General features: G+C 45.2%; 5 long non-coding RNA genes across 5 annotated transcripts; 2 read left to right on the top strand and 3 right to left on the bottom strand.

Annotated features, from left to right (window-relative positions):
* Positions 1–223: 223 nt before the first annotated feature.
* LOC308575543 lies at positions 224–2392 on the bottom strand. Its single transcript, XR_014002874.1, has 2 exons — positions 2348–2392; positions 224–836 (listed from the first exon to the last, which is right to left on the bottom strand). It is a non-coding gene; the product is annotated as an uncharacterized lncRNA (long non-coding RNA).
* Positions 2393–3530: 1138 nt separating this feature from the next.
* LOC308575358 lies at positions 3531–4928 on the top strand. Its single transcript, XR_014002809.1, has 2 exons — positions 3531–3571; positions 4398–4928. It is a non-coding gene; the product is annotated as an uncharacterized lncRNA (long non-coding RNA).
* A 2831-nt stretch (positions 4929–7759) lies between these two features.
* LOC308576286 lies at positions 7760–9383 on the bottom strand. The gene is made up of 2 exons (XR_014003172.1): positions 9194–9383; positions 7760–8296 (listed from the first exon to the last, which is right to left on the bottom strand). It is a non-coding gene; the product is annotated as an uncharacterized lncRNA (long non-coding RNA).
* A 930-nt stretch (positions 9384–10313) lies between these two features.
* Positions 10314–11834, top strand: LOC308575693. The gene is made up of 2 exons (XR_014002917.1): positions 10314–10486; positions 11291–11834. It is a non-coding gene; the product is annotated as an uncharacterized lncRNA (long non-coding RNA).
* Positions 11835–16531: 4697 nt separating this feature from the next.
* On the bottom strand, positions 16532–18085 carry LOC308575621. Its single transcript, XR_014002894.1, has 2 exons — positions 17956–18085; positions 16532–17084 (listed from the first exon to the last, which is right to left on the bottom strand). It is a non-coding gene; the product is annotated as an uncharacterized lncRNA (long non-coding RNA).
* Positions 18086–27176: the final 9091 nt, after the last annotated feature.

Below are 27176 nucleotides of genomic sequence, written 5' to 3'. Positions count from 1 at the left end.
CCAATGACATGGTTGGTCCACCTACCCCTGAATCATCTACCTACATCATCTTGGAGTAGCCCTTTAATAACTCAAGCAGCAGTGCATTTCCCCCAACCCCCCTGGATCATTCAATGCCATCGATTGGGGTGGGGTATGATGTACATCCAAAGCAGGGGCTGCTCACACACATTGAGCCTCCCCTCAACTCAATTTAAGGCAAAGATAAAACAAGACTTTAGGAGACGGTTTGCCATTTTATTAGTTGCCGTGCAAGCAGGTAGATTGTACAATAAAAGAAGAATTAGAAATGTAGAAGAGAGAGAAAAGAGAAAGAGTCACACACATAGAGAGTGCCATGATGGCATCATGGGAAATGCCTTGTTAGAGATGGCTCCTAGGAGAACATCCAGGCGAGTCAAAGAGTACAGAACAAGAAGAGGAGAGGAAGACACAACTTGAGGATTAAGCACATTCCAGAGAGATATATAGTCTGAATGTCAGGAATTAAGAAGTAGCCCTTGAAGCCAGCACTTATGGTGGTGGGATTATTCGATGGACTATAAACTGTAGATTCCCTGTAAACATTCTGAGCTTCCCTTGGGGTTCTTCAGCATTTACATTGCTTAGGATAGCAGCATTTGCAGCCACAGCAGGAAGATCCACAACACCCGGAACCACAGCATGGGGAACAGCAGCAGCAGGGGGAGCAGCAACACTGCTTGCAACAACAGGGGGAGCAGCAAAACTGCTTGCAACAGCCACAGCAGGGGGAACAGCAGCACTGCTTGCAGCAGCAAGGGGAGCAGCCACATTGGCAACAGCAGGACATCTTGAGGAAGAGAAGGAAGCTTGAGCTGCAGGAAATCAAGGGATCACCAGTTAACTAAGCGCCACATTGTTTGATGTGTTAAAGACATCTTTTACTTGTCTTTTTATTATGCATTACATATTTCACATACCTTTTCTCCTACTCGTGAGGGAGCTGAAATTATTTGCCTACATTACGCAAATATTTGCGTGTTGTTTAAAACATGGGAGAAATGTCTGCCTGTTGAGTGTTGAAATGGAGCATTCTGTCCAACCAAGAATTCAATATTGGTTTTACCTTCACACTAAATCCTGGGCCATTTCCCCCTTTATCTAAGAGGAAACTCCGGTGTGTCCCCCAGTATAAAAGCAAAAGGGCTTTGCAAGCAGTCTTGATTCTCTCACAGATTTATATATATGACATGTTCCCTGGTTATTTCCATGTGTTACCTTTTTATGTTGTAGGTATCAGTAATTTTGATGTATACTTGAAATATATCATGGGTGTTATGTTCCTCCTCAGATGATACGAGAAGAAATTTACCATATTTTTCGCCCTATAGGACGCACTTTTCCCCCTCCAAAAATGAAGGGGAAATCTGGGTGCGTCCTATGGGGCGAATGCAGGCTTTTGCTGAAGCTTGGAGAGCGAGAGGGGTTGGTGCGCACCGACCCCTCTCGCTCTCCAGGCTTCAGGAACACATCCGCAGGCTAGGCAGCCCTGTGGGCGGTCCCGCAAGGATGTCTAGGCTGCGGAAAGCAGGTTGCTTCCCGGAGCGCCGGGCGCGCTGAAAGCAGAGCGCCCGGCGCTTCAGGAACACCTCCGCAGCGTGGGGAGCCCTGCAGTAGTTCCCCGCAGGGCTCGCCATGCTGCGGATAGCAGAGCGCCCCTCGCGCCAGGCAGACATTGGCCAGCCCCACAAGCTCGGGGGACAGCAGAGAGGCGCAGCGCCGCCATCCCGCTGTTCCTCGACCTGGTTCGGTTTCCCCGACCTGCTTTTTTTTTGGGGGGGGGGAAATGAAGGATTCCCCCCCTTTATCCCCCCCCCCAAAAAAAACTAGATGCGTCCTATGGGACGGAGGGTCCTATGGGACGAAAAATATGGTATATCTCTAGGGAAGTCACTACTGCCATAAGGACTCCATTCAACCGCCCAGAGGCAGGGGAACTGGTCAGTCCTCAAAAATACAACTTATGAAAATGTAGCATCCATCACGCAGATATGTTGAAGAGATAATTAGATGATCCCATCAGGTAAAACCCAAAGAACCTACAAGGAGTCTGTTATTCAACCCACTTTTCATCTATGTATTAAAACATGCCAGTTGAGATGCTGAATCTGAAATGCTAACAGAATCCAAACTGTGAGACTGTTGGCTCCTCTGTGCATTTGATTCAGATGCATTTCACAAGACATTTCACAAAATCTGAAGCACTAACAAAATCCAGTTTTGAGACTGTTAAGAGATTGAGTCACTGGAGTACCTGCTCTTAATTTTAATTTCCCTGCAATGAAGAAAATAAGAAGAATGTTTAAATATTTGGAAACAAGCTTACCTTTGTTGACTATAGGTATTGGTGTATGGATATTGGATCCAGAGAGTGAATGAAGGAATCCAGAACTGTGGTCCTTTTATATGTCTCTGTGAACCCTTCTGCAAGCCATGAGACTCTACTCATGAATGAGAAGCTCTACATTAAACCTTGACGTTGGCCTCCACCACACATTATTAGCTGGTGCGTGATCTGTGACTGTATTCACAAAGGGGCATTTATGGGATTGGTTTTAAAACAATTATGCTATGATGAACGGAAATAATGAGAGCTTCTCATTGAGATCCAGCACTTTTCTTTTTAGCCAGGAAAAATCCTCCAGATCTTCTGATTCTACATCCTGCCTCAAGCTCAAAGCACCTGACGTTTGTATTCACGGGTCCTGGAATTTTATCCTCATAACACATATTTATCAGCAGTGAGCACAACTTAATAGCACGTGCCATCTTTTATTTTTCTTTAAAAAGTAGCTGAGCAGCACAGTGAATGGTAGCAGTTGCACATGTTTTTATTTAATATGTAGCTTTAACAAATGTTCATTACGGTAAAAAATTAATTACTAGACAGATACAAAACAGAACACCTCAGCCTTATTTTCACCTGACATCTGAACCATGCAAAAGCAATTGGCTTGCATCCAGCTGAGGTCTACTTAGAGTAGGCAAACCTAAGTCAGCCATGTCTATGGACTTTAATGGGCTTGCTCGGAATAAGACTTGCAGTGGCTGCTACACAGTGACCTTAAAACAACTATCATTCTAAATCATTGTTTTATTAACATCACTTTATACATGTTGCGAGGTTGTACTAAGGAAGAATGGCCTAAATGTTGTGTCCACTGCTAAACAATCTGAAAACTAAATCCCTTTGGCACCAGATATTTGAGAGAAGCCCATATGATGCCTGTTCATCTTAACATATTTGATTTCAAGCAATCCCATAAGTGCCCCCTTTGGACAGAAGGAAGAATTAGAGTGTTATTACTGTTGAATAGCCTTAATCAGCTGACTTTAGAAAGGAAGGATGTGGACACAGTCAAGGATCACGCACCAGATGATTGTGTGGTAGAGGCCCATATTAAGGTTTAATGAAGACCTTGTCATCATTGTGTGGTTCATAACTGCTTGCGGAAGGGTTCACAGAGGTGTATATAAAGGGCCCCCATTCAGGAGTTCTTCACTCACTCACTGGATCCAACATCCACACCAATTCTGAGAACTGAAAAAGGTATGTTCACTCCAATAATCTCTTCATTCTTTCAGTTACAGGAGAGGTATGGTCTTGAGGATGTAGTCTATCAGCTCTGGTTTTTCAATGCAACTTGCTCACTATTTATCTTACTCTTGGTGACAAATCTTGGCCTCCTGCCACATGGGGAGTTGTGCATGGACAAAAGCGTGATTTCTTAGATGCTAATTCAAATTCAAGACTTACTTCTCTCTTGGACACAAGGGATTCAAGATCTCAAAAAGGTCTTCTGGATACAAAACATGTCTTAACTCATTCACAGAGAAGCTAGGATCTTGCCTTCAGGCTTCAATTCTCTCAGCATTTTAGGACTAGAGATTTTCCTACTATCATCTTGCACAGGATCTAAAATGGGGGGTGGGCGGGGCGGGGGGTTTCTGACCAAACATACATTTCATATTGATCTACAGCTATAATGGTTGAATATAATTCATCTGTCAAACATGTGTGTTCATGAGGAGACCAGCATGGCCTGTGGCTCCCGGTGGAGAAGGAAGTGGTTCCTGAACAATCTGTTGTGCAATTTCTGAAATGGCACAGCACACCTGACCTGCGCAAAAATCAAGGATCAATGCTCTAGATAAGCAGAAGGGTAGAGATGTATAGCCAAGACAATACTGCATCCCAGCAGAACTGTTAGAATATTGCTAACCAAAATGTACTTTAAGGATCACTCAGAGGGAAAGCATGATGTGGAAATTATGTCTTTTCTGGTTTCCTGAATGTAGATCGTGTGTCTACAGTGTTTTTAATATGGATGATGACATTGTACTTGCTTAATGGGAAATCCCTTGAATCCTTTCAGCTCCGCCTTCCCTCTCCACCGCTAAGATGTCCTGCTGCTCCAATTGTTGCTGCTCTCCCTGCTGCTGCAAGTGCTGCTGCTGCCCCTGCTGCTGCTGCTGCACTCCTTGCTGTTGCTGCACTCCTTGCTGCTGCTCTTCCCCCTGCTGCTGCAACTCTTGCGGCTGTGGTTCCTGCGGCTGTGGCTGTGGATCTTGCGGCTTTGGTTCCTGTTGCTGCTATCCTAAGCAAGGCTGCTTCTGAAGAAGTTCAGTGAAGTGTTGAGAGCTGCTGCCTCCTCCATGATGGCGGACTCCTTGGATTCATCTGTTCCTTTGTCTTAAGTTTATTCCTGCCTCCCTCTCCAACCTTGGATTCTTCTCATCTCCTTCTTACTTTGCTTTGTTTTCCTTCAAGGAGGCATGCCAGTTGTCTTCTCTTTATCACTTTGGTTGTCCAGGGCATCACTCTCCTTTCATCTCCTTGAATAACTCCTCTGTGAAAAGAAAACCTTTCCCGGTGGCAATTAATAAAAATTCTAAAGCATGGTAAATAGCCTTGTTGTGTTCCTTTGCCCTGAGATGCAGAATGTGGCAAAGATCCCCAAACAGGTGATCTGCTTTGCATTCTCCAAGAATCTCCAGCTGAAGAACTCCCAGCCTAGAAAAGATCACTGGCTAAGCTCCTGGGGAGCACATCTCCATCTCACATACAATATTGGAAAGGGGGCCATATCTCATTGTGAGAGCACATGCATGGCACCCTGTCAGGGCTGGTTCAGCTGTGGTTCAGCACTGAGACTCAGAGAGGATCAGTAAAGTTAATTCTCAATTCGAGATATGAAACACAAACAAGAGGTCTCCACTGGCAGGACTAGCCTGATGAAACAATTGCCAGAACTGAGGATCTGAGCCTCCTATGCCTCTTCCCCAGGCATCTGCCTTCCTGATAGTCACAAACGCATGTGAGGAGGGGTTCTCTGCACCTTTCGTTCTGCTGCATGTAACACCCTCCTCATTCTTGGAGATAGGGGAGGAGGAGAGGGGAAAATAGTGGAACTGGCAGGCTGCTATGGATCTGTCACAGCCTCAGCCCCTCCTCCTTCTCAGCTGCCTTACTGTTATTTACTGAGTTGAATAGGATCCAAAATGCAGCAGTCTGATTGGCCCTATAACAATAGGATTCAGAATGCAGTAGTCTGATTGGTCCTAGAACAACGCAGCAGTAGGATTGGTTGGCAGGAACCACCCAATCATTCTCCAGATAGAAGCGAATCCACAACCTGATTGGCTTACAGTAGTATTCCGGAATTAGCCAATCATGTGCAGCCCATTGTGTAAATAATGTACATAAAGCAGATACTTTGAGAGGACATTCATTCATTCCTCCTCACCACTCTGAGCTGAATAAAGAGCATGAAATCACTTTGCGACTCTGAGTATATTTCACTTACTCTAACATAAAACTGTGGCTTGCTCAGCCTCCAGCCTGTCTCTCCCCCTTCTTTCTCTGAACTGTCCTGTATCCCACCATCATTGTCCTGGCTCAGAAGCTTCCACCTCTGATGTTCCCCTGGTGGTGGTGGTGGGGGGTGTTTCCCACTGGCTGTAGCCTCCCATCATTCATCCTCATCTAGCCAGGCCCTGATACACATGTAACATCCGAGGATTACAAGCCGTTATCTGTCTTTGAGCAAATGGATGTAATGAGGATGGGGAGAAGCAATTCCCTTTGTGGTGGTATTTGCATGAGGCTCTCTCCTGCAAACCTCATTATTGGATGCCTATGAAAGGGAAGATATTATACTCTGAAGTGCATCATTTTGAGTGCACAGGACCACCTCTCCTGGTATGCCCCACAGAGGACCTTAAGGTCCATGAATAATCATAGTTTAGAGGTCCTGGGCCCTAGGGAAGTCAGATTATCCTCCACCAGGGCCAGGGCCTTCTCAGTAATGGCTCTGACCTGGTGGAACGCTATGTCCCATGAGACCAGGGCTATGCAGGATTTAACCTCCTTCTGCAGGGCCTGTAAGACAGAGCTACAGTATCCAGCTGGCTTTCAATTTGAACTTAGCCTGACCTTTTATTCCCCTTCCTTCCCTCCCTTTCCCTTTTTTCCACTCTGGGATCCCACAGCTAATTCTCCCCTGGTGTCCCCACTGGCCCAAATTGTTGCATCAATTAAGTGTTTTAAATTGGTTGTTAGCCGCCCTGAGCCCTGTTTTCTGAATCGGGAAGGGCGGGGTATAAATTAAAATTTATTATCATTATTATTTATTACTTGTGGATCCAGGCCAATGTATTTCTATAACATTGAAGATAGCAACTGATCTGACCACCCCTCCTCCTCCAAGATCTCCTCTCTTAGCCCATGGATTTATTCACCCATATATATGAATTCTGCCTCCCACTAGGAAGTGAACTATACTCTAAGTTCATTAACACTGGGGTGCTAAATGAATCCATACCTCAGTGGGATATCCTAGCTTTCTTTGCAGCAATTATGAGACCCTTGCAAAAAAAAGAGCTTTTGATAGACCTCCTTGGGACCTTAACTCACTCTGTCCATCACAGCTGTGAGTCTAGGATTGTCCTTTGATTCACTAATATCTCAATTTTTTGCATAAGTGCTGTCATAACCTTGTTGTCTAGTATGAGAAACAAGATTCGATATGGCCTTCTCTGAGTGAGTGAAGAACTACCAGGAGGTAGACTTCTTATGCAGCTCTGCGACTGCTCACCCTAGTAGTGAACCATTACTCAACGATGCTCATGTCTCCATTAAAACACGGCATTGGCTTCCACTACAACATCATCTGGTGTATGATCCTTGGCTGTGCATACCCCCTTCATTAGAGCTGTTTCTTTGTAGTTAACCCTGTAATTCTCACTCCCTAGCCACTGATTTCTTTAGATGTCTCCAACTTTTCTTTCTTGTTGGTATTGTTTGCATTTGTGCCTTCCATATTTCAGCTTTAAGCAACTCCCATCACTCCTGGACTCCCTTCTCTTTGAGTTTTTCTGACCATGGGATCTCACTCAGCAGCTACTTAAGCTTTTTGAAATCAGCACTCTTAAATCCAGAATACGTATCCAAACGCATCCAGATTTCCCACGTCTCTGTATCATGAAACCCAAGAGGACATGACCACTTTCTTCCAAGGTCCCCAGTACTTCTTATTCAATGATGAATTCCTGTCAATTGGTAAGGACCAGGTCCCCTTATTACTTCTTTCACCTTCTGGGCAATGAAATGATCAGTGAAGCAACAGAGAAATTTGTTGGGAATTATATTCTTGGGAGTGTGTGAGTTTCAACAGGTATCCTAAAGCCTCCTCTCATCCCAATTTAAGGGAAAGATACACCAAACTATAACAGATGCTTTCCATTTTATTTGTTGCCGTGAAAGCAGGTAGATTCTACAACAGCAGAAGGTTTAGAAATGTAGCAGAGATAGAAAAGAGATAGAAAAGAGAAAGAGTCACAGACATTTCAAATGCCTTCCTTGTTAGAGATAGCTCCTGGGCGAATGACTGAGTGAATCAGGAAGATGAGTGCAAGGAGTCAACCAGCAGCCTTGAAGCCAGAGCTCCTGGTGGTGGAATTATTCCTTGGGCTGTATGCTGCAGACTCCCTCTTTGCATTCAGAGTTTCCCTTGGAGTTCTTCAGCATTTGCATTGCTTAGGATAGCAGCATTTGCAGCCACAGCAGGAAGACCCACAGCACCCGGAACCACAGCAGGGGGAAGAGCAGCAGCAGGGGGAGCAGCAACACTGCTTGCAACAACAGGGGGAGCAGCAACACTGCTTGCAACAGCTGCAGCCGCAGCAGGGGGAACAGCAGCACTGCTTGCAGCAGCAAGGGGAGCAGCCACACTGGCAACAGCAGGACATCTTGAGGAAGAGAAGGAAGCTTGAGCTGCAGGAAATCAAGGGATCACCAGTTAACAAAGAGCTAAATCGTCAGATGTGTTAAACACAAATTTTACTGGTGCTTTGCATTAGGAGATGCCTATTTCACATTGTTTTCCTCCTACTCGTGACACAGCTGAAATAATTTCCCTATATTCAATAAAGATTTGCTTGCTGTATAAAGCATGGTAGAAACATCTGCCTGATGAATGCTGAAATGGACCAATTTGTCCAACCAAGAATTCAATAGTGATTCTGCCTTCATTGTAAATCCTGGACCATTTTGCTTTCTGTGTTAAGGGGAATTCAGAGTTTTCCTCAAGTATAAAATAAATAAGAGCCTAGAGGAAATCCAGATTCTATCATAGCAGGATGCATATTACACATGGGCTGGTTATATCTATGTCTTACATTTTTTTCTGCTGACATAAATTATTATATATATCTTTGTCTCTAAAATGCATGGAATATTCTTCAGTTGATATGAGAAAAAGTTGACATCTCAAGGGAAGTCATTACTTAATAGTTCCCCTGAGAACTCCGGTTAACAGCCCCAAGACAGCTTAAATGGTCAGTCCTCAGAACTAAAAATTGCAAATCCATGAAACAGATATGGTGAAGAGATAATTCGATGGTACCATCTACTTTGGCCTTTGCCGTGCCAATGAACCTATAAAAAGTCCGTTATAGAAAACACTTTAGCTTTATGAAATAAAATATGCCAGTTGAGATGCTGAAATCTGAAACACTAAAAAAAATCCAGTTTTGGGACTGATAGCTCCTGTGCACGTTCCGTTCAGAATGATTTTGCAAGTCAGAGCCACTGGATTACCTGCTCAGAATTTTCATTTCCTTCCAATGAAAAAAACAAGAAGAATGATTAAATATTTGGAAACAAGCTTACCTTTGTTGACTATAGGAATTGGTGTGTGGATATTGGATCCAGAGAGTGAATGAAGAACTCCAGAATTGTGGTCCTTTTATATGGTTCTGTGAATTCTTCCACAATCCATGAGGCACTAATCATGAATGAGAAGCTCTACATTAAACCTTGACGTTGGCCTCCACCACACATTATTAACTGGTGCGTGATCTGTGACTGTATTCACATCCCCTATTATTTATCTATATAAATACAGAAGAAATTAAAACTGAATTCTGGAAACACTGTAATTCTCAGGCCAGATGAAGGGGCAGTTATGGGATTGGTTTTAAAACAATTATGCTATGAGGAACGAAGATAATGAGAGCTTCTCATTGAGATCCTGCACTGTTTTTTTAGCCAGGAAAAATTCTCCAGATCTTCTGACTGTATTTCCTGCCTCAAGCTCAAAGCACCTGACGATTGTATTCCCACGTCTTGGGATTTGATCCTCATAACACATATTTATCAGCAATGAGCAGATGTCAATAGCATGGGCCATCTTTTATTTTTTAAAAGTAGCTGACCAGGACAGTGAATGATAGAAGTTGCACATGTTTTTATTTAATATGTAGCTTTAACAAATGTTCATTACAGTAAAAAATAATTGCTAGACAAACACTTGGGCTCCACAGCCTAATTTTCACCTGACATCTGAACAATGCAAAAGCAATTGGCTTGCATCCAGCTGAGTTCCACTTAGAGTAGGTAAACCTAAGTTAGCCATTTCTGTGGACTTTAATGGGCCTGCTCTGAGTGTGACTAGCAGTGGTTTCAGTCCAGTGTCCTTAAAATATCTATCATCCTAAATCATTGTCTTATTAACATCACTTTATACCTGCTGCAGGTTGTACTAAGGAAGAATGGCCTAAATGTTGTGTCCACAGCTTAAACAATCTGAAAACTAAAACCCTTAGGCACCAGATCTTGGAGAGAAGCCCACATGATGCCTGTTCATCCAAACATATTTGATTTCAAGCAATCCCATAAATGCCCCCTTTGGACAGAAGGGAGAATTAGAGCGTTACTACTGTAGAATAGCCTTCATCACCTGACTTCAGAAAGGAAGAATGTGGACACAGTCAAGGATCACGCACCAGATGATTGTGTGGTAGAGGCCCATATTAAGGTTTAATGAAGACCTTGTCATCATTGCGTGGTTCATAATTGCTTGCGGAAGGGTTCACAGAGGTGTATATAAAGGCCCACCATTCAGGAGTTCTTCACTCACTCACTGGATCCAACATCCACACCAATTCTGACAACTGAAAAAAGGTAAGTTCCTCCAATTATCTCTTCATTCTTTCAGTTCCAGGAGAGGTATGGTCTTGAGGATGTAGTCTAGCAGCTCTGGTTTTTCAATGCAACTTGCTTACTATTTATCTTACTCTTGGTGACAAAGCTTGGCCTCCTGCCACATGGGGAGTTGTGCATGGACAAAAGCGTGATTTCTTAGATGCTAATTCAAATTCAAGACTTATTTCTCTCTTGGACACAAGGGATTCAAGATCTCAAAAAGGTCTTCTGGATACAAAACATGTCTTTACTAATTCACAGAGAAGCTTGGATCTTGCTTTCAAGCCTCAGTTCTCTCAGCATTTTTGGACTAGAAATTTGCCTACAATCATCTTGCACAGGATCTAAAATGGGGGCAGGGCGGGGGGTTTCTTACCAAGCACATATTTCATATTGATCTACAACTATAATGGTTGAATATAATTCACCTGTCAAACATGTGTGTTCATGAGGAAACCAGCACGGCCTGTGGCTCCCGATGGAGAAGGAGGTGGTTCCTGAACAATCTGTTGTGCAATTCCTGAAATGGCACAGCACACCTGACCTGAGCAAGAATCAAGGATAAATGCACTAGATAAGCAGAAGGGTAGAAATGCATAGCCAAGACAACAGTGCATCCCATTTTGCTAACCAAAATGTACTTTTAGGATCACTCAGAGGGAAACATGATGTGAAAATTATGTCTTTTCTTGTCACCTGAATGCAGAGCATCTGTCTACAGTGTTTTTAATATGGATGAGGACGTTGTACTTGCTTAATGGGAAATCCCTTGAATCCTTTCAGCTCTGCCTTCCCTCTCCAACGCTAAGATGTCCTGCTGCTCCAATTGTTGCTGCTCTCCCTGCTGCTGCAAGTGCTGCTGCTGCCCCTGCTGCTGCTGCAGTCCTTCCTGTTGCTGCACTCCTTGCTGTTGCTGCACTCCTTGCTGCTGCTCTTCCCCCTGCTGCTGCAACTCTTGCGGCTGTGGCTCCTGTGGCTGTGGCTGTGGATCTTGTGGCTGTGGTTCCTGTTGCTGCTATCCCAAGCAAGGCTGCTGCTGAAGAAGTTCAGTGAAGTGTTGAGAGCTGCTGCCTCCTCCATGCTGGTGGACTCCTTGGATTCATCTGTTCCTTTGTCTTAAGTTTATTCCTGCCTCCTTCTCCAACCCTGGAGTCTTCTCATCTCCTTCTTACTTTGCTTTGTTTTCCTTCAAGGAAGCATGCCAGTTGTCTTCTCTTTATCACCTTAGTTGTCTAGGGAGTCACTCTCCTTTCATCTCCTTGAATAACTCCTCTGTGGAAAGAAAACCTTTCCTTGTGTCAATTAATAAACATTCTAAAGCATGGTACGTAGCCTTGTTGTGTTCATTTGCCCTGAGATGCAGAATTTGGCAAAGATCCCCAAACAGGTGATCTGCTTTGCATTCTCCAAGAATCTGCAGCTGAAGAGCTCCCAGCCTGAAAAGCATCACTAGCTCAGCTCCTGGGGAGCTTATCTCCATCTCACGTACAATATTGGGAAGGGGGCCATATCTCATTGTGAGAGCACATGCATGGCATCCTGTCAGGGCTGGTTCAGCTGCGGTTTAGCACCACTAAAGTGGCAAATTCATGACTAAGTAGCAATGGATATGTCTTTCAAGCACAGCACATCTAATCATCTCCTTTGGCTATATCCACACCTTTCATTAAAATGACAAATGAGTTGGAAAGAAGTCCTCACCAGAGAAGAATAGCAACCAAGCTGATGGAATGCAGTGAGATGGCAAAGCTGACTGGAAAACCCAGAAACCAAGAGGATAAAAGCTTTATAAAAGAATGGGGGAAATGTCTAAGTTATTTAGGAGACCAATGGAAACAGATGGAAACAAAAGCAGGATTCTGGCTCACTGATAGTGTAAAAAAATATTAAGGACAATATGGTTTGATATAAAAATTGGAGTATGGATGCAGTTGTAGACGCTCAAAACAAGACTCCATGGAGGGATGTCTTGATATTTAGAGAATCTCCTTATACAGAGATGTTCTTATTAAAGTAAAGGTAAAGGGACCCCTGTCCATTAGGTCCAGTCGCGACCAGCTCTGCGGTTGCGGCGCTTATCTCACTTTATTGGCCGAGGGAGCTGGCGTACAGCTTCTGGGTCATGTGGCCAGCATGACTAAGCCGCTTCTGGCGAACCAGAGCAGCTCACGGAAACGCCGTTTACCTTCCCGCTGGAGTGGTACCTATTTATCTACTTGCACTTTGACGTGCTTTTGAACTGCTAGGTTGGCAGGAGCAGGGACTGAGCAACGGGAGCGCACCCTGTCGTGGGGATTCAAACCGCCGACCTTCTGATCGGCAATTCCTAGGCTCTGTGGTTAACCCACAGTGCCACCTGTGTCCCGCATGTTCTTATTAGTTTGTGTTTATTTTTACTTTGGTTTTATAAACCAATAAAAATGATTTATATAAAAGAGTAAGTATAACAACATTTAAAGCAAGAGGAATATGTATAGAAAATCTGACTCAGCCTCACCCTACTAAAAGATGAGCAGAATATTAAGGTCCGATAGTATAGGTGAATGAAAAAAATATTTGCCTAAAAGCAAATAGTGATGGTGACAGGGATGCCTCCTTGGGGAGAGCATTTGACATAGGGAGAGCCACCACTGGGAAGGCCTATTCTTATGTCTCCACCCTCCACAGGTAGCTCAGGGTGGGGGTACATGGAGAAGGACTTCATGTGATGGATGCAGGGTCTGGTCAGAGGCACTCCTTGAGATACTTGAGTCCTTTATTGCATGGTTGCCAGGAGCACATTTCTGGAGCAGGTCAGCTATAAATGGCACAGCGTAAGTAAAGTTAACTCTTTATTGGACGAAACAAGGAAGTTGTGGTTGGTTCACAACAGATCTTGTGATTCCTTGTAGATCTGCCACCTCTCCATATGGCAGGCATGCTGTCAGGAATGAGACAGCTCAAAGTGAGGGTGTAGTGAGTGGGACAATCTACCCCCCCCACCATTCCATAAGACACCGGCAGGACTTTGCCAGGAAGGGGGAGAGATCGCTAGTTGTTGCAAATCACAAGCCAAACAGTAAACCTGCCACCACCTCCTTTCCTGGACCACCCTTGAATGGGGTTCAAGGAGTCACTTTACCGTGACGCAGACAGAAATTCAACAGGTAGGTGACCAAACGGTAAGGCACCAGTTTAGCTTCCCCTAGCAAGGCACAGAGTACAAAAGACAAAAAATCCTTTTCCAAGTTTATTGAAAAAGCCACTCAAAAAGTTGCACATTTCTTAGAAGGTTACAAACAAAAAATTTAAGACATTGTAAAATATAACTATCTAAAACCATACTCACACAGCAACAATATTTTAAAACACAGCAGTAGTCAAGAGTCCTTTCACTGGTCAAACACCCCCAGGAGAAGTACTAGGGCAAGATGTTCTGCCCTTTGCATCTGAATTCCCAAATCCTTTATCCTTGAAAACCCTTGTGGAGGACAAGTTAGGGACCAATCATTTCTTTAGGTTAATTCCCAATGGCCGTATGATGAGACTATATCTCCTGATTGTCAGGAGACCAGCACAGCTGAATTTTGTTTAGACTCAGAGACCTTAAGATCAAAAGGCTTTTCCTCCGTTCCCAGGCCTCTCTTACACGTAGGTAAAGGTAAAGGGACCCCTGACCATTAGGTCCAGTTGTTACCGACTCTGGGGTTGCGGCGCTCATCTCGCTTTACTGGCTGAGGAAGCTGGCGTACAGCTTCTGGGCCATATGGCCAGCATGACTAAGCCGCTTCTGGTGAACCAGAGCAGCGCACGGAAATGCCATTTACCTTCCCGCTGGAGTGGTACCTATTTATCTACTTGCACTTTGACTTGCTTTCGAACTGCTAGGTTGGCAGGAGCAGGGACTGAGCAACGAGAGTTCACCCCGTTGCGGGGATTCAAACTGCCGACCTTCTGATCGGCAAGTCCTAGGCTCTGTGGTTTAACCCATAGCGCCACTCCGTGTCCCCTCTTACACATACCAGCTCCTAAATTGTAAATTACTTGATAGCCTCCTGTGCCTTTTTTACAACCCAGTCCACACTCAGGCCCCCAGCTGTGCCAGGGTCTGGAAATCAGATAATACTTCATCCTGCCTAGAGTCAAGTGGTAATTGACTCACATTTCTAGAGACAGGGAGTTTTACATTTAAAGAGACAAAACACCCATTCCACAGAAGGCCACAATTTTATCTCTCCCACCATGCCTCACTCCTGCATGAACCAGCGTTTGACATACTAAGATTTCCCAACTTCACTACAGAGGGTTTGCAGCGAAATGCAGAAAGCAACCAGGAACAGGGAGGCTTTGATGTTAGGCAGGAAGGGAGAGCTGGCAGCTGCAGAAATTGGCTCTTCCTGACCTTGATGGGTGAGCTGATAAGACAGTAGCTGAGAGCAGGCTAGAACACTGCCAAAGCACGCTGGAAGCTCAAATGGGCACGGACAGACAAGGAGACAGTTTATCGGAAAAGGAAGCGGTTGGCACTAATCCAATCTCTCCAAGGAGTTGGCCAGTGGGAAGGCTTCTAGATAGGAAGCAAAACAAAAGACACAAGGGGCGTTGTTTCAATATATTATTTAGATACCGGAAGGAATCTTCAGAAGGGCCATCATGAATAATGATGCCGGAGGCTTTGTTAGAGCCATTCAGAGCTATCTGTTGGTTTTTTGCAATAAATCCTCCTTTTTAATTATCTACACTCACTGTGTTCTCAAGCTGGGAACCTGGACTCCTGACAGAATGGCGCTTCTCTAAGTTCTTTGCATTAGTTGGCAAAGGAAGGAGCCGATAACGGAAGAACAACAACAGCTCCCCACGGCTGTGCAGGCGGGTGCAATCGAAGGACAGAACCCGCCTGCAGATCCTTATCAGGTACTTTGGCAGCAAAATCAGGAGTTGAAACTGCCATTAACCAGGTTGGAAGGGGGAGGGGGTAGTTCAGGCAGCTGATGGAGGTATATGGGAGGCAGACATCCAAGAGCCTCGTAACCCCAGATTATCAGGAAACCCTTCAGAGTATGTGGCCTTCAAAAGAGCCTGACTGTATTTCTTAAGCCTCCGAGGGGCTGAATTCCATGATGATAAGGACAGGGTGTCATTCCTCGTTAGCCTAGTTGAAGAAGAAGAAGAGGAGTTTGGATTTGATATCCCGCTTTATCACTACCTGAAGGAGTCTCAAAGCGGCTAACATTCTCCTTCCGCTTCCTCCCCACAACAAACACTCTGTGAGGTGAGTGAGGCTGAGAGACTTCAGAGAAGTGTGACTGGCCCAAGGTCACCCAGTAGCTGCATGTGGAGGAGCGGAGACGCGAACCCGGTTCACCAGATTACGAGTCTACTGCTCTTAATCACTACACCACACTGGCTCTCAGTGGAGGCAGGGGCTCAGCACTTTGTGACTCCCTGAGGTTAAGCAATGATGGAGCACTTGCCAATTAGGATGCTTTCATAAAAATGATGGGCAGTATTTATCTAGATCCTTTACTGGAAGAGGCGCTTGCCCAGAAGCTCATGAGCCTCAGACAGGGAAACCAGATTGTGGCAGAGTAGCGGGCCGATTTTCAGGTGTACTTCCAGCAACTGGGATGGGAGAGGAAATCCCTGCTTGCATTATACAAAGCGGGTCTGAATGAGCAGATTCTGGATGAACTGGCTGGGATGCCCCTACAGACTGCACTGCAAGGAGATAGGAAAACCTCCTTGCAGCAAGGACTGAGATTACAGGAGCACGCCATGGTATGCTGAGGAAAGGGAAGAGGACATGATCACTTCCTTCCAAGGTCCCCAGTACTTCCAATTCAAAGATCAATTCCTGCCTATTAGTGAGCACCAGGTCCAATGTAGATGATCTCCTAGCTGCTTCCTTCACCTTCTGGGCAATGAAATGATCAGTGAAGCAACGGAGGAATTTGTTGGGAATTATATTCTTGGGAGTGTGTGAATTTCAACAGGGATCCAAAAGCCTCCTCTCACCCCAATTTAAGGGAAATATACACCAAAATATAAGAGATGCTTTATCATTTTATTTGTTGCCATGCAAGCAGGTAGATTCTACAACAGCAGAAGGTTTAGAAATGTAGCAGTGAGAGAAAAGAGAAAGAGTCAAACACATTGAGAGTGTCATAAAGGCACCGTTTCAAATGCCTTGCTAGAGATGGCTCCTGGGAGAAGAGCTGGACGATGAGTGCAAGGAGTCAACCAGTAGCCCTTGAAGCCAGTACTCATGGTGGTGGGATTATTCCTTGGGCTGTATGCTGTAGACTCCCTGTTTGCATTCAGAGTTTCCCTTGGAGTTCTTCAGCATTTGCATTGCTTGGGATAGCAGCATTTGCAACCACAGCAGGAAGACCCGCAGCACCCGGAACCACAGCAGGGGGAAGAGCAGCAGCAGGGGGAGCAGCAACACTGCTTGCAACAACAGGGGGAGCAGCAACACTGCTTGCAACAGCCACAGCCGCAGCCACAGCAGGGGGAACAGCAGCACTTCTTGCAGCAGCAAGGGGAGCAGCCACACTTGCAACAGCAGGACATCTTGAGGAAGAGAAGGAAGCTTGAGCTGCAGGAAATCAAGGGATCACCAGTTAAGTAAGTGCTACATCATCAGATGTGTTGACGACACATTTTACTGGTGCTCTGCATTAAGAGCTGCCTATTTCACATCGTTTTCCTCCTACTTGTGACACAGCTGAAGTAATTTCCCTATGTATATAGCAAAGATTCGCTTGTTCTATAAAGCATTGGGGAAACATCTGCCTCCTGTATACTTGAAATATATCATGGGTGAAATATTCCACCTCAGTTGATATGAGAAGAAGTTTACATCTTTGGTACCTTGGTTTACAACCTTAATTCGTTCCGGACGTCCGGTTGTAAACTAAAACAGGTTGTAACCCAAGGCACGCTTTCGCCAATGGGGCCTCCCCCCTCCAAAATGTGGTTGTAATATAAAAAAGGGTTGTAATCCAAAAAAGGGACACACACTTCCAGGTTTTACATGGTTGTAATCCAAAACGGTTGTAATCCAAAATGGTTGCAAACCAAGGTACCACTGTACTGCCATAAGGAGTCCATTAAACACCCCAGAGGCAGGGAAAACGGTCAGTCTGCAAAAGCACAACTTATGAAAATGTAGCATCCATCACGCAGGTATGGTGAAGAGATAATTACATGATCCCATCAGGTAAAACCCAAAGAACCTACAAGGAGTCTGTTATTCAAACCACTTTTCACCTTTGTATTAAAATATGGCAGTTGAGATGCTGAAATCTGAAACACTAACATAATCCCATTTTGAGACAGTTGACTACTCTGTGCATTTGATTCAGATGCATTTCCCAAGACCAGAGCCAGAGTACATGCTCAGAATTTTCGTTTCCCTGCAATGAAGAAAACAAGAAGAATGAATAAATATTTGGAGACAAGCTTACCTTGGATGACTATAGGAACTGGTGTGTGGATATTGGATCCAGAGAGTGAATGAAGGAATCCAGGATTGTCGTCCTTTTATATGGCTCTGTGAACCTTTCCGCAAGCCATGGAGCTCTACTCATGAATGAGAAGCTCTACATTAAACCTTGACGTTGGCCTCTACCACACATTATTAGCTGGTGCGTGATTTGTGACTGTATTCACAACCCCTATTATTTATCTATATATATAAACACAGAGGAAATCAAAAGTGCACTCTGGGAACACTGTAATTCTCAGCCTGGATTAATGGGTGAATGGTAGCAGTTGCACATGTTTTTATTTAATATGTAGCTTTAACAAATGTTCATTACAGCAAAAAAATAATTGCTAGACGAATGCAAAACATTTGGGCTATATCTAATGATTGTCTTCCAGCTTTCAGTCACCCAGAAAGAACATTACAGCCTAATTTGCACCAGACATCTGAGCAATTGGCTTGTATCCAGATGAGTTCTACTTAGAGAAGGCACACTGAAATTAACAAACCTATGTTAGCCATTTCTATGGAATTCAATGGACCTGCTCTAAGTGTGACTAGCAGTGGTTTCAATCCAGGGTCCTTAAAACAAGTATCATCCTGAATAATTGATTTATTAAAATAACTTTATACATGCTGCATGCTGTGCTAAGAAAGAGTGGCCTAAATGTTGTGTCCACAGGTAAACAATCTGAATACTAAATCCCTTAGGCACCAGATCTTTGAGAGAAGCCCATATGATGCCTGTTCATCCGAACATATTTGATTTCAAGCAATCCCATAAGTGCCCCCTTTGGACAGAAGGGAGAATTAGAGTGTTACTACTGCAGAATAGCCTTAATCACCTGACTTTAAAAAGGAAGGATGTGGACACAGTCAAGAATCATGCACCTGATGATTGTGTGGTAGAGGACTTTTAATGAAGACCTTGTCATCATTGCGTGGTTCATAATTGCTTGTGGAAGGGTTCACAGAGGTGTATATAAAGGCCCCCCATGAAGGAGTTCTTCACTCACTCACTGGATCCAACATCCACACGAATTCTCAGAACTGAAAAAGGTATGTTCTGTGCCACTATCTCTTCATTCTTTTGGTTCCCTAGATTTCCAGAGAGCTTGAGATCTTGAAGATGTAGTCTAGCAGCTCTGGTTTTGCAATGGTACTGGCTCACTATATTTCTTATTCTTGGTGGCCAATCTTTGTCTCCTGCCACATGGGGAGGTGTGCATGGAGAAAAGCGTGATTGCTTAGATGGCAATTCAAATTCAAAATTTACTTCTCTCTTGGGCATGAGGAATGCAAGATCTCAATCAGGTCTTCTGGATACACCATTTCTTATAGAACATGTCTTTATACATTCACAGAGAAGCTAGGATCTTGCCTTCAGGCCTCACGTTTGACAGAATTTTAGGACTAGAATGTTTGCCTACTATTGTCTTGCACAGGATCTAAAATAGGTTTGCTTTTTTTCTGACCAAGTACACATTTCAAGTTGATCTACAGCTACAATGGTTAAATGTAATTCTCCTGTCAGACATGTATGTTCATGAGGATACCAGCATGGCCTGTGGCTCCTGATGGAGAAGGAGGTGGTTCCTGATCAATCTGTTGTGCAGTTCCTGAAATGGCACGGCACACCTGGCCTGAGCAAGAATCAAGGATCAATGCTCTAGATAAGCAGAAGGGTAGAGATGCATAGCCAAGACAATACTGCATCCCATTTTGCTAACCAAAATGAACTTTTGGGAACACTCAGAGGGAAACATGATGTGAAAATCATGTATTTTCTGGTCACCTGAATGCAGAGCATATGTCTACAGTGTTTTAATATGCCTGAGGACGTTGTGTTTACTTAATGGGAAATCCCTTGCTTTCTTTCAGCTCTGCCTTCCTTCTCCACCGCTAAGATGTCCTGCTGCTCCAATTGTTGCTGCTCTCCCTGCTGCTGCAAGTGCTGCTGCTGCCCCTGCTGCTGCTGCTGCACTCCTTGCTGTTGCTGCACTCCTTCCTGTTGCTGCTCTCCTTGCTGCTGCTGCTCCCCCTGCTGCTGCAACTCTTGCGGCTGTGGTTCCTGTGGCTGTGGATCTTGCGGCTGTGGTTCCTGTTGCTGCTATCCTAAGCAAGGCTGCTGCTGAAGAATTTCAGTGAAGTGTTGAGAGCTGCTGCCTCCTCCATGCTGGCGGACTCCTTTGATTCATCTCTTTCTGTGCCTTAAGTTTATTCCTGCCTCCTTCTTCAACCCTTCATTCTTCTCATCTCCTTTTTACTTTGCTTTTTTTTTACTTCAAGGAGGCATGCCAGTTGTCTTCTCTTTATCATCATGGTGGTCCTGGGTGTCATTCTCTTTTCATCTCTTTGAATAACTCCACTGTGGAGAAAATAACCTATGTATACAGCAGTTAATAAAAATTCTAAAGCATAGTACAGAGTCTTGTGTTCCTTTGCCTTGAGATGGGGACTGTCTCATAGATCACTGCATAAGTCATCTGCTTTGCAAACATCTCCTGATGAAGGGCTGCTGGACTAGAAAGGATCAGAAGCTGAGCTCTTGAGGAGGACATCTCCATCTCACATACAATATTGGGAAATGGGCCATAGCTCATTGGAATGGCCCATGTATGACACACATAACATCTCAGGTTCACTAGCTGTTATCTCTCCTTGAATAAATGGATGTAGGAAAAACCAGGAGTAGCAAGACCCAATGTCTGAGATCTGGTGTTGGAACACTAAAACCTGATTTAATTGATGTATAGTAGGGATTTCCTGATAGGCACAATCTGCAGGAGGCTCTGTTTTGCAAACCACTCTTTAGTGGTGCCTCACTTTGTGGGGAACTTCAGGTGAATTGAAGCAAGAGCCCTCTGTCACAGAGCCGAGGAAGAAAAATGCTAGATCAGACAAAAATGGGGGTCCTTAGATCTAACCTATGGTAATAGTAGTGTGAGGGACATGGCTGAATTGAATGCCTGGGAAGTTTCTGACTCTGGAGATGAAGGAATGCTAGTACAGAGGGAGCCACAGTCTGACTCTTGAGATGAGGGATTGCAGTCACAGACACAGCAGGAGTGGGTTAATTCAGCCCCCCTTCACCAAGAGTTCCCAGACTCAGATAGAGCAGCAGACTCGGAAAGCTCGCAGTCAGAGGGAGGGGAGGAGATAGATGACATTGAGGAGCTTGCTATGCAATCAGGAGGTAGGCAATGTTTAGAGGGATCTTTGTTTGATAGCGGGGGGGGGGGAGTTCACCCACCTTCTCCCCAAAGCAGAAGAGCTGAAGGGTTAAAATGCAACAGAAGTACAAGAGAGGAAGGCCTGGACTTTGGCGCCCTTCATTCTGAGAAAGGGGCGGAGACTCAGAGTGACCAACTCATAGCTAAGAGCAGCAGGCTCGGAGCCATGCTCTGGATGTTAGTTGTAAATAAAGGTGTCATGAACCTGCCAGAGACTCATTAATTCTTACTAGAGCTTGCTTGCCTGCCTGAGATCATTACAAGTAGCAGTAGCAGTAGCAGTAGCAGTAGCAGTAGCAGTAGCAGTAGCAGTAGCAGCAGCAGCAGCAGTATTAATAAATGTTTACAATGATTTTATTTATTAAGAGGGAGAGAGTCCATGGCACAGGAATCCAATGCCAGATGTTCTGAGCAGGCTGAGGAATCAATAAGCTTTCAGTTCTAAGAGAACTGGGGATTTGAGACTGGCGATTAGGCCACCAGAATATTATAGGATTCCAACTCCCATCAGACATTGCCAGAATGGCCAGTGATAAAGGATGGTGGGAATTGTAGTCCAGAAACATCTGGAGGGGCCACACATTCCTCATCTGTGTCTAAGGTCCTGGACTGACTGAGCAACTCATGTGTTGTCTATTCATCCCTATGGATGCTATTTTGGCTAGGGGGTGAGGATTACAAGGTTAACTACAAAGAAACAGCTCTAATGAAGGGTGTGTGCACAGTCAACACCAGATGATGTTGTAGTTGTCTTCTTCTCTGGAAGGGTCAGGCTGGGGAGGCGGTCTCCACCATTCCTCCCCTGCTCAGTTGCTGACACTCTGTCACAGAATGTTGAAGGGCAAAATAGATCAGACTTAGGTAGGGGGGTGGGTCTATCCAGTTCAGCAGCTGGTGTCCCACAGTGTCCAAACAGATGTTTCCTGGAAACCCCCAAAAGGAAGATTTCTGAGGGGTGTTGTTTGTGAGTGTGTAGAAGCGTGCCGTTATCCTTTTTATTGGTGCCGTGAGAAACAATCCAAATGAATATGAGTGTATTTGCAAGCTTTTATTTAGTCCACAAACATTACTTAATTTCATTTTTTATTGAAACATTGTGTTTCTATTTAAATGTATTAAAGTCATTTGCATAATTAACTGCTTTAGTTTTGGCCATAGCAGACAGATGAAGAACGAAATAACAGAAGCTGAACTGTAGAAGAACGTAAACAGTGACTGTGACTAACTATTCATGTGGCAAATATATCTGTCTCCATACATCATTAGATACAACCTAGTTGCAGCAGTAATAATACTTTTTTTTTTAGCAGTGATGAATATATTTATTAAGAGAAAACAAGCACATGAGCAGAGAAATCCAATGCCAGATGTTCCGAGAAGGCTGAGGAATCAATGTTTCAGTTCTGAAATAAATTCATAGGCTTGGGATTGGGAATTGGGCCACCAGGGTATTGTAGGATTTCAACTCCCATCAGACCTTGCCTGAATGGCCAGCAATAAAGGATGGCGAGAATTGTAGTCCAGAAACATCTGGAGGGGTCACACATTCCTCATCTGTACCTAAGGTCCTGGACTGACTGAGCAACTCATGTTGTCTATCCATCCCTATGAGTGCCATTTTGACTAGGGGGTGAGGATTACAAGGTTAACTACAAAGAAACAGCTCTAATGAAGAGGGTGTGCACAGTCAAGGATCATACACCAGATGATGTTGTAGTGGAAGCTAATGCCGTGTTTTAATGGAGACATGAGCATTGTTGAGTAATGGCTCACTATTACGGGGAGCAGTCGCAGAGTTGCATACGAAGGTCCAACACCTGGTAGTTGTTCGCTGACTCAGAGAATGCCATATATATCCCATGTTGATGGCCTTTCAGCCGATTCCCTGGTGGCCCGCTGGAATGTGGAGTTAACCAGGGCTATTGACTGTTTGGTTCCGAAGCGCCCTCTCCGATTGCATGGAGCCCGGACAGCCCCGTGGTTTTCCACGGATCTGAGGGCAATGAAACAATCGTTGAGACGGCTAGAGCACCGGTGGCGGATAACTCATTCCGAATCTGACCGGACACAGGTTAGAGCTCAACGTCGAGCCTACCAAGTGGCGATAGCGACGGCGAAGAAGAATTTCTTCACCGCCTCTATTGCATCTGCAGAAAACAGCAGCAGGAGACTTTTTCAGGTGGTTCACAATTTAGCGGAACCACCTGCAACATCGGGGCCCAGTACGGGCCACATGTTCTCCTGCAATGATTTTGCAAAGTTTTTTGCAGATAAAATTGCCCAGATTCGGGAAGAAGTAGACTCCACCGTGGGAGCAGGGCCGGGGTGGGAGAGTGCTAGAGTTCTGTCTAGTCAAGTTGAGTGGGATCAATTTCAATCTGTTACCTCCGAGGATGTGGACAGGCTGCTTGGACGAGTGAAACCAACCACCTGTCTCCTGGATCCTTGCCCATCCTGGCTTATAAAAGCTAGCTGGGAAGGACTGGGTGATGGGCTTCGTGGGGTGGTGAATGCTTCCCTCCGTGAGGGAGCCTTCCCAGACCCGCTGAAAGAGGCGGTTATTAAGCCGCTTCTTAAAAAACCATCTTTAGATGCGGCCACGATGGCCAACTATCGCCCAGTCTCAAATCTTCCATTCCTGGGCAAGGTGATTGAGCGAGTGGTTGCTGAACAACTCCAGGCACGCCTGGAAGAAGCGGACCATTTGGATCGCTTCCAGTCGGGATTCAGGCCTCATCATGGGACTGAAACTGCCTTGGTCGCACTGGTTGATGATCTCCGGCGGGCTAGGGACAAAGGTGAGAGCTGTTTCCTAGTTCTGCTGGATCTCTCAGTGGCATTTGATACCATCGACCATAGCATCCTTCTGGACCGTCTTGAGGGGCTGGGAGCTGGGGGCACTGTTATACAGTGGTTCCGCTCCTTCCTCCTGGGCCGTGTTCAGAAAGTGGTGGTGGGGGATGAGTGTTCAGACCCTTGGGCCCTCACTTGTGGGGTGCCTCAGGGTTCTGTCCTCTCCCCCATGCTTTTTAACATCTATATGAAGCCGCTGGGAGAGATCATCAGGAGGTTTGGGCTGGGTGTTCATCAGTATGTGGATGACACCCAGCTCTACCTCTCTTTTAAATCAGAACCAGTGAAGGCGGTGAAGGTCCTGTGTGAGTGTCTGGAGGCGGTTGGAGGATGGATGGCGGCTAACAGATTGAGGTTGAATCCTGACAAGACAGAAGTACTGTTTTTGGGGGATAGGAGGCGGGCAGGTGTGGAGGATTCCCTGGTCCTGAATGGGGTAACTGTGCCCCTGAAGGACCAGGTGCGCAGCCTGGGAGTCATTTTGGACTCACAGCTGTCCATGGAGGCACAGGTCAAATCTGTGTCCAGGGCAGCTGTTTACCAGCTCCATCTGGTACGTAGGCTGAGACCCTATCTGCCTGCGGACTGTCTCGCCAGAGTGGTGCATGCTCTGGTTATCTCCCGCTTGGACTACTGCAATGCGCTCTACGTGGGGCTACCTTTGAAGGTGACGCGGAAACTACAACTAATCCAGAATGCAGCAGCTAGACTGGTGACTGGGAGCGGCCGCCGAGACCATATAACACCGGTCTTGAAAGACCTGCATTGGCTCCCAGTACGTTTCCGAGCACAATTCAAAGTGTTGGTGCTGACCTTTAAAGCCCTAAACGGCCTCGGTCCAGTATACCTGAAGGAGCGTCTCCACCCCCATCAGTCTGCCCGGATGCTGAGGTCCAGCGCCGAGGGCCTTCTGGCGGTTCCCTCACTGCGAGAAGCAAAGCTACAGGGAACCAGGCAGAGAGCCTTCTCGGTAGTGGCGCCCGCCCTGTGGAACGCCCTTCCAGCAGATGTCAAAGCGATAAACAACTACCTGACATTCAGGAGACATCTTAAGGCAGCCCTGTTCAGGGAAGTTTTTAACGTGTGACATTTTACTGTATTTTTGGTTTTTATGGAAGCCGCCCAGAGTGGCTGGGGAGGCCCAGCCAGATGGGCGGGGTATAAATAATAAATTATTATTATTATTAAATTATTATTATATCGTATCTGGTTTCTCATACTAGACTACAAGGTTAGCTGTATGACAGCGTTTATGCAAATAATTGAGATATTAGTGAATCGAAGGACAATCCCAGACTCACAGCTGTGATGGACAGAGTGAGTCAAGGTCCCAAGGAGGTCTATCAAAAGCTCTTCTTTTGCCAAGGGTCTCGTAATTGCTGCAAAGAAAGCTAGGATATCCCACTGAGGTATGGAGTCATTTAGCACCCCAGTGTTGATGAACTTAGAGTATAGTTCAGTTCCTAGTGGGAGGCAGAATTCATATACATGGGTGAATAAATCCATGGGCTAAGAAAGGAGATCTTGGAGGAGGAGGGGTGATTAAATCAGTTGCTATCTTCAATGTTATCAAAATACATTAGCCTGGATCCACAAGTAGCACTCAAAATGATGCACTCAAAATGATGAAAAGTATAATCTCTTCCCTTTCATAGCCATTCAATCAATGAGGTTTTCAGGAGAGAGCCTCATGCAAATACCACCTATCAGGAAATCCCTACTACACACCAATTTAATCAGGTTTTTAGTGTTCTGTTTTTAAAACTCCTTCCTTCTACACACCAGATGGGTGCCTCTGATGGGGAACTGTCCTAGACTTCAGACAAAGGGAATTGCTTCTTCCCATCCTCATTACATCCATTTGCTCAAGGAGATATAAGAATCACTATCCTGTAATATGACATATGGTATATACAGTTGTTCATGGTTTTTTATATTAATCTTGCTGTAAAAATGTGTGAGATTACGATATTGTATTTATTTGCATTACTTACAGCCTGTTCTACTGATGAAGCCTAGGATGGCGAAACAAGGCTAAAATTCTGGAAATCCTTGTCCTAGACTCTGTGAAAGGATTCTGTGGAACTGTAACAACCCTTCATGCGGATTATTGGACTCTATGAACAGACAGGTGGAATAGACACTTATACATGTATGGGCCTTATGCATGAACTGACCAGAGAATGAACTGATCCACTGGGTCTTCTGCTTTTTTCGTTGAACTTTATGAGACTTTCGTTGGAATCTACAGTTTGATACAATGAATAGTATAACTTATTTATTCAAAAGTACAGCTGGTTACGTCTTGTGTGTTTATCAAGGAGAGATACTGGCTAGTGATCCTCGGATGTTACATGTGTATCAGGGCCTGGCTAGATAAGGATGAATGGTGGGAGGCTACAGCCAGTGGGGAAGGACCCCCCACCAGGGGAACATCAAAGCTGGAAGCCTCTGAGCCAGGACAATGATGGTGGGATACAGGACAGTTCAGAGAAAGAAGGGGGACAGACAGGCTGTAGGCTGAGCTAGCCACAGTTTTAAGTTAGAGTAAGGCAGCTGAGGAGGAGGAGGAGGCTGAGCCTGTGACAGATCCACAGCAACCTGCCAGCAACCTGCCAGTATTTTCCTCTCTCCTCCTCCCGTGTCTCCAAGAATGAGGAGGGTGTTACATGCAGCAGAACGAAAGGTGCACCCCTCCTCAAATGAGTTTGTGACTGTCGGGAAGGCAGATGCCTGGGGAAGAGGCATAGGAGGCCCAGATCCTCAGTTCTGGCAACTGTTTCATCAGGCTAGTCCTGCCAGTGGAGACCTCTTGTTTGTGTTTCATATCTCGAATTGAGAATTAACTTTACTGACCCTCTCTGAGTCTCTGTGCTGAACCGCAGCTGAACTAGCCCTGACAGGGTGCCATGCATGTGCTCTCCCAATGAGATATGGCCCCCTTTCCAATATTGTACGTGAGATGGAGATGTGCTCCCCAGGAGCTGAGCTAGTGATGCTTTTGAGGCTGGGAGCTCTTCAGCTGGAGATTCTTGGAGAATGCAAAGCAGATCACCTGTTTGGGGATCTTTGCCACATTCTGCATCTCAGGGCAAATGAACACAACAAGGCTATG

The sequence above is a fragment of the Podarcis bocagei genome (assembly GCF_964188305.1).
Source record: "Podarcis bocagei genome assembly, chromosome: 16".
NCBI classification, from domain to species: Eukaryota; Metazoa; Chordata; class Lepidosauria; order Squamata; family Lacertidae; genus Podarcis; species Podarcis bocagei.
Note: the sequence above shows the minus strand (reverse complement) of the source record. Positions and strands in the feature narration are given on the sequence as shown.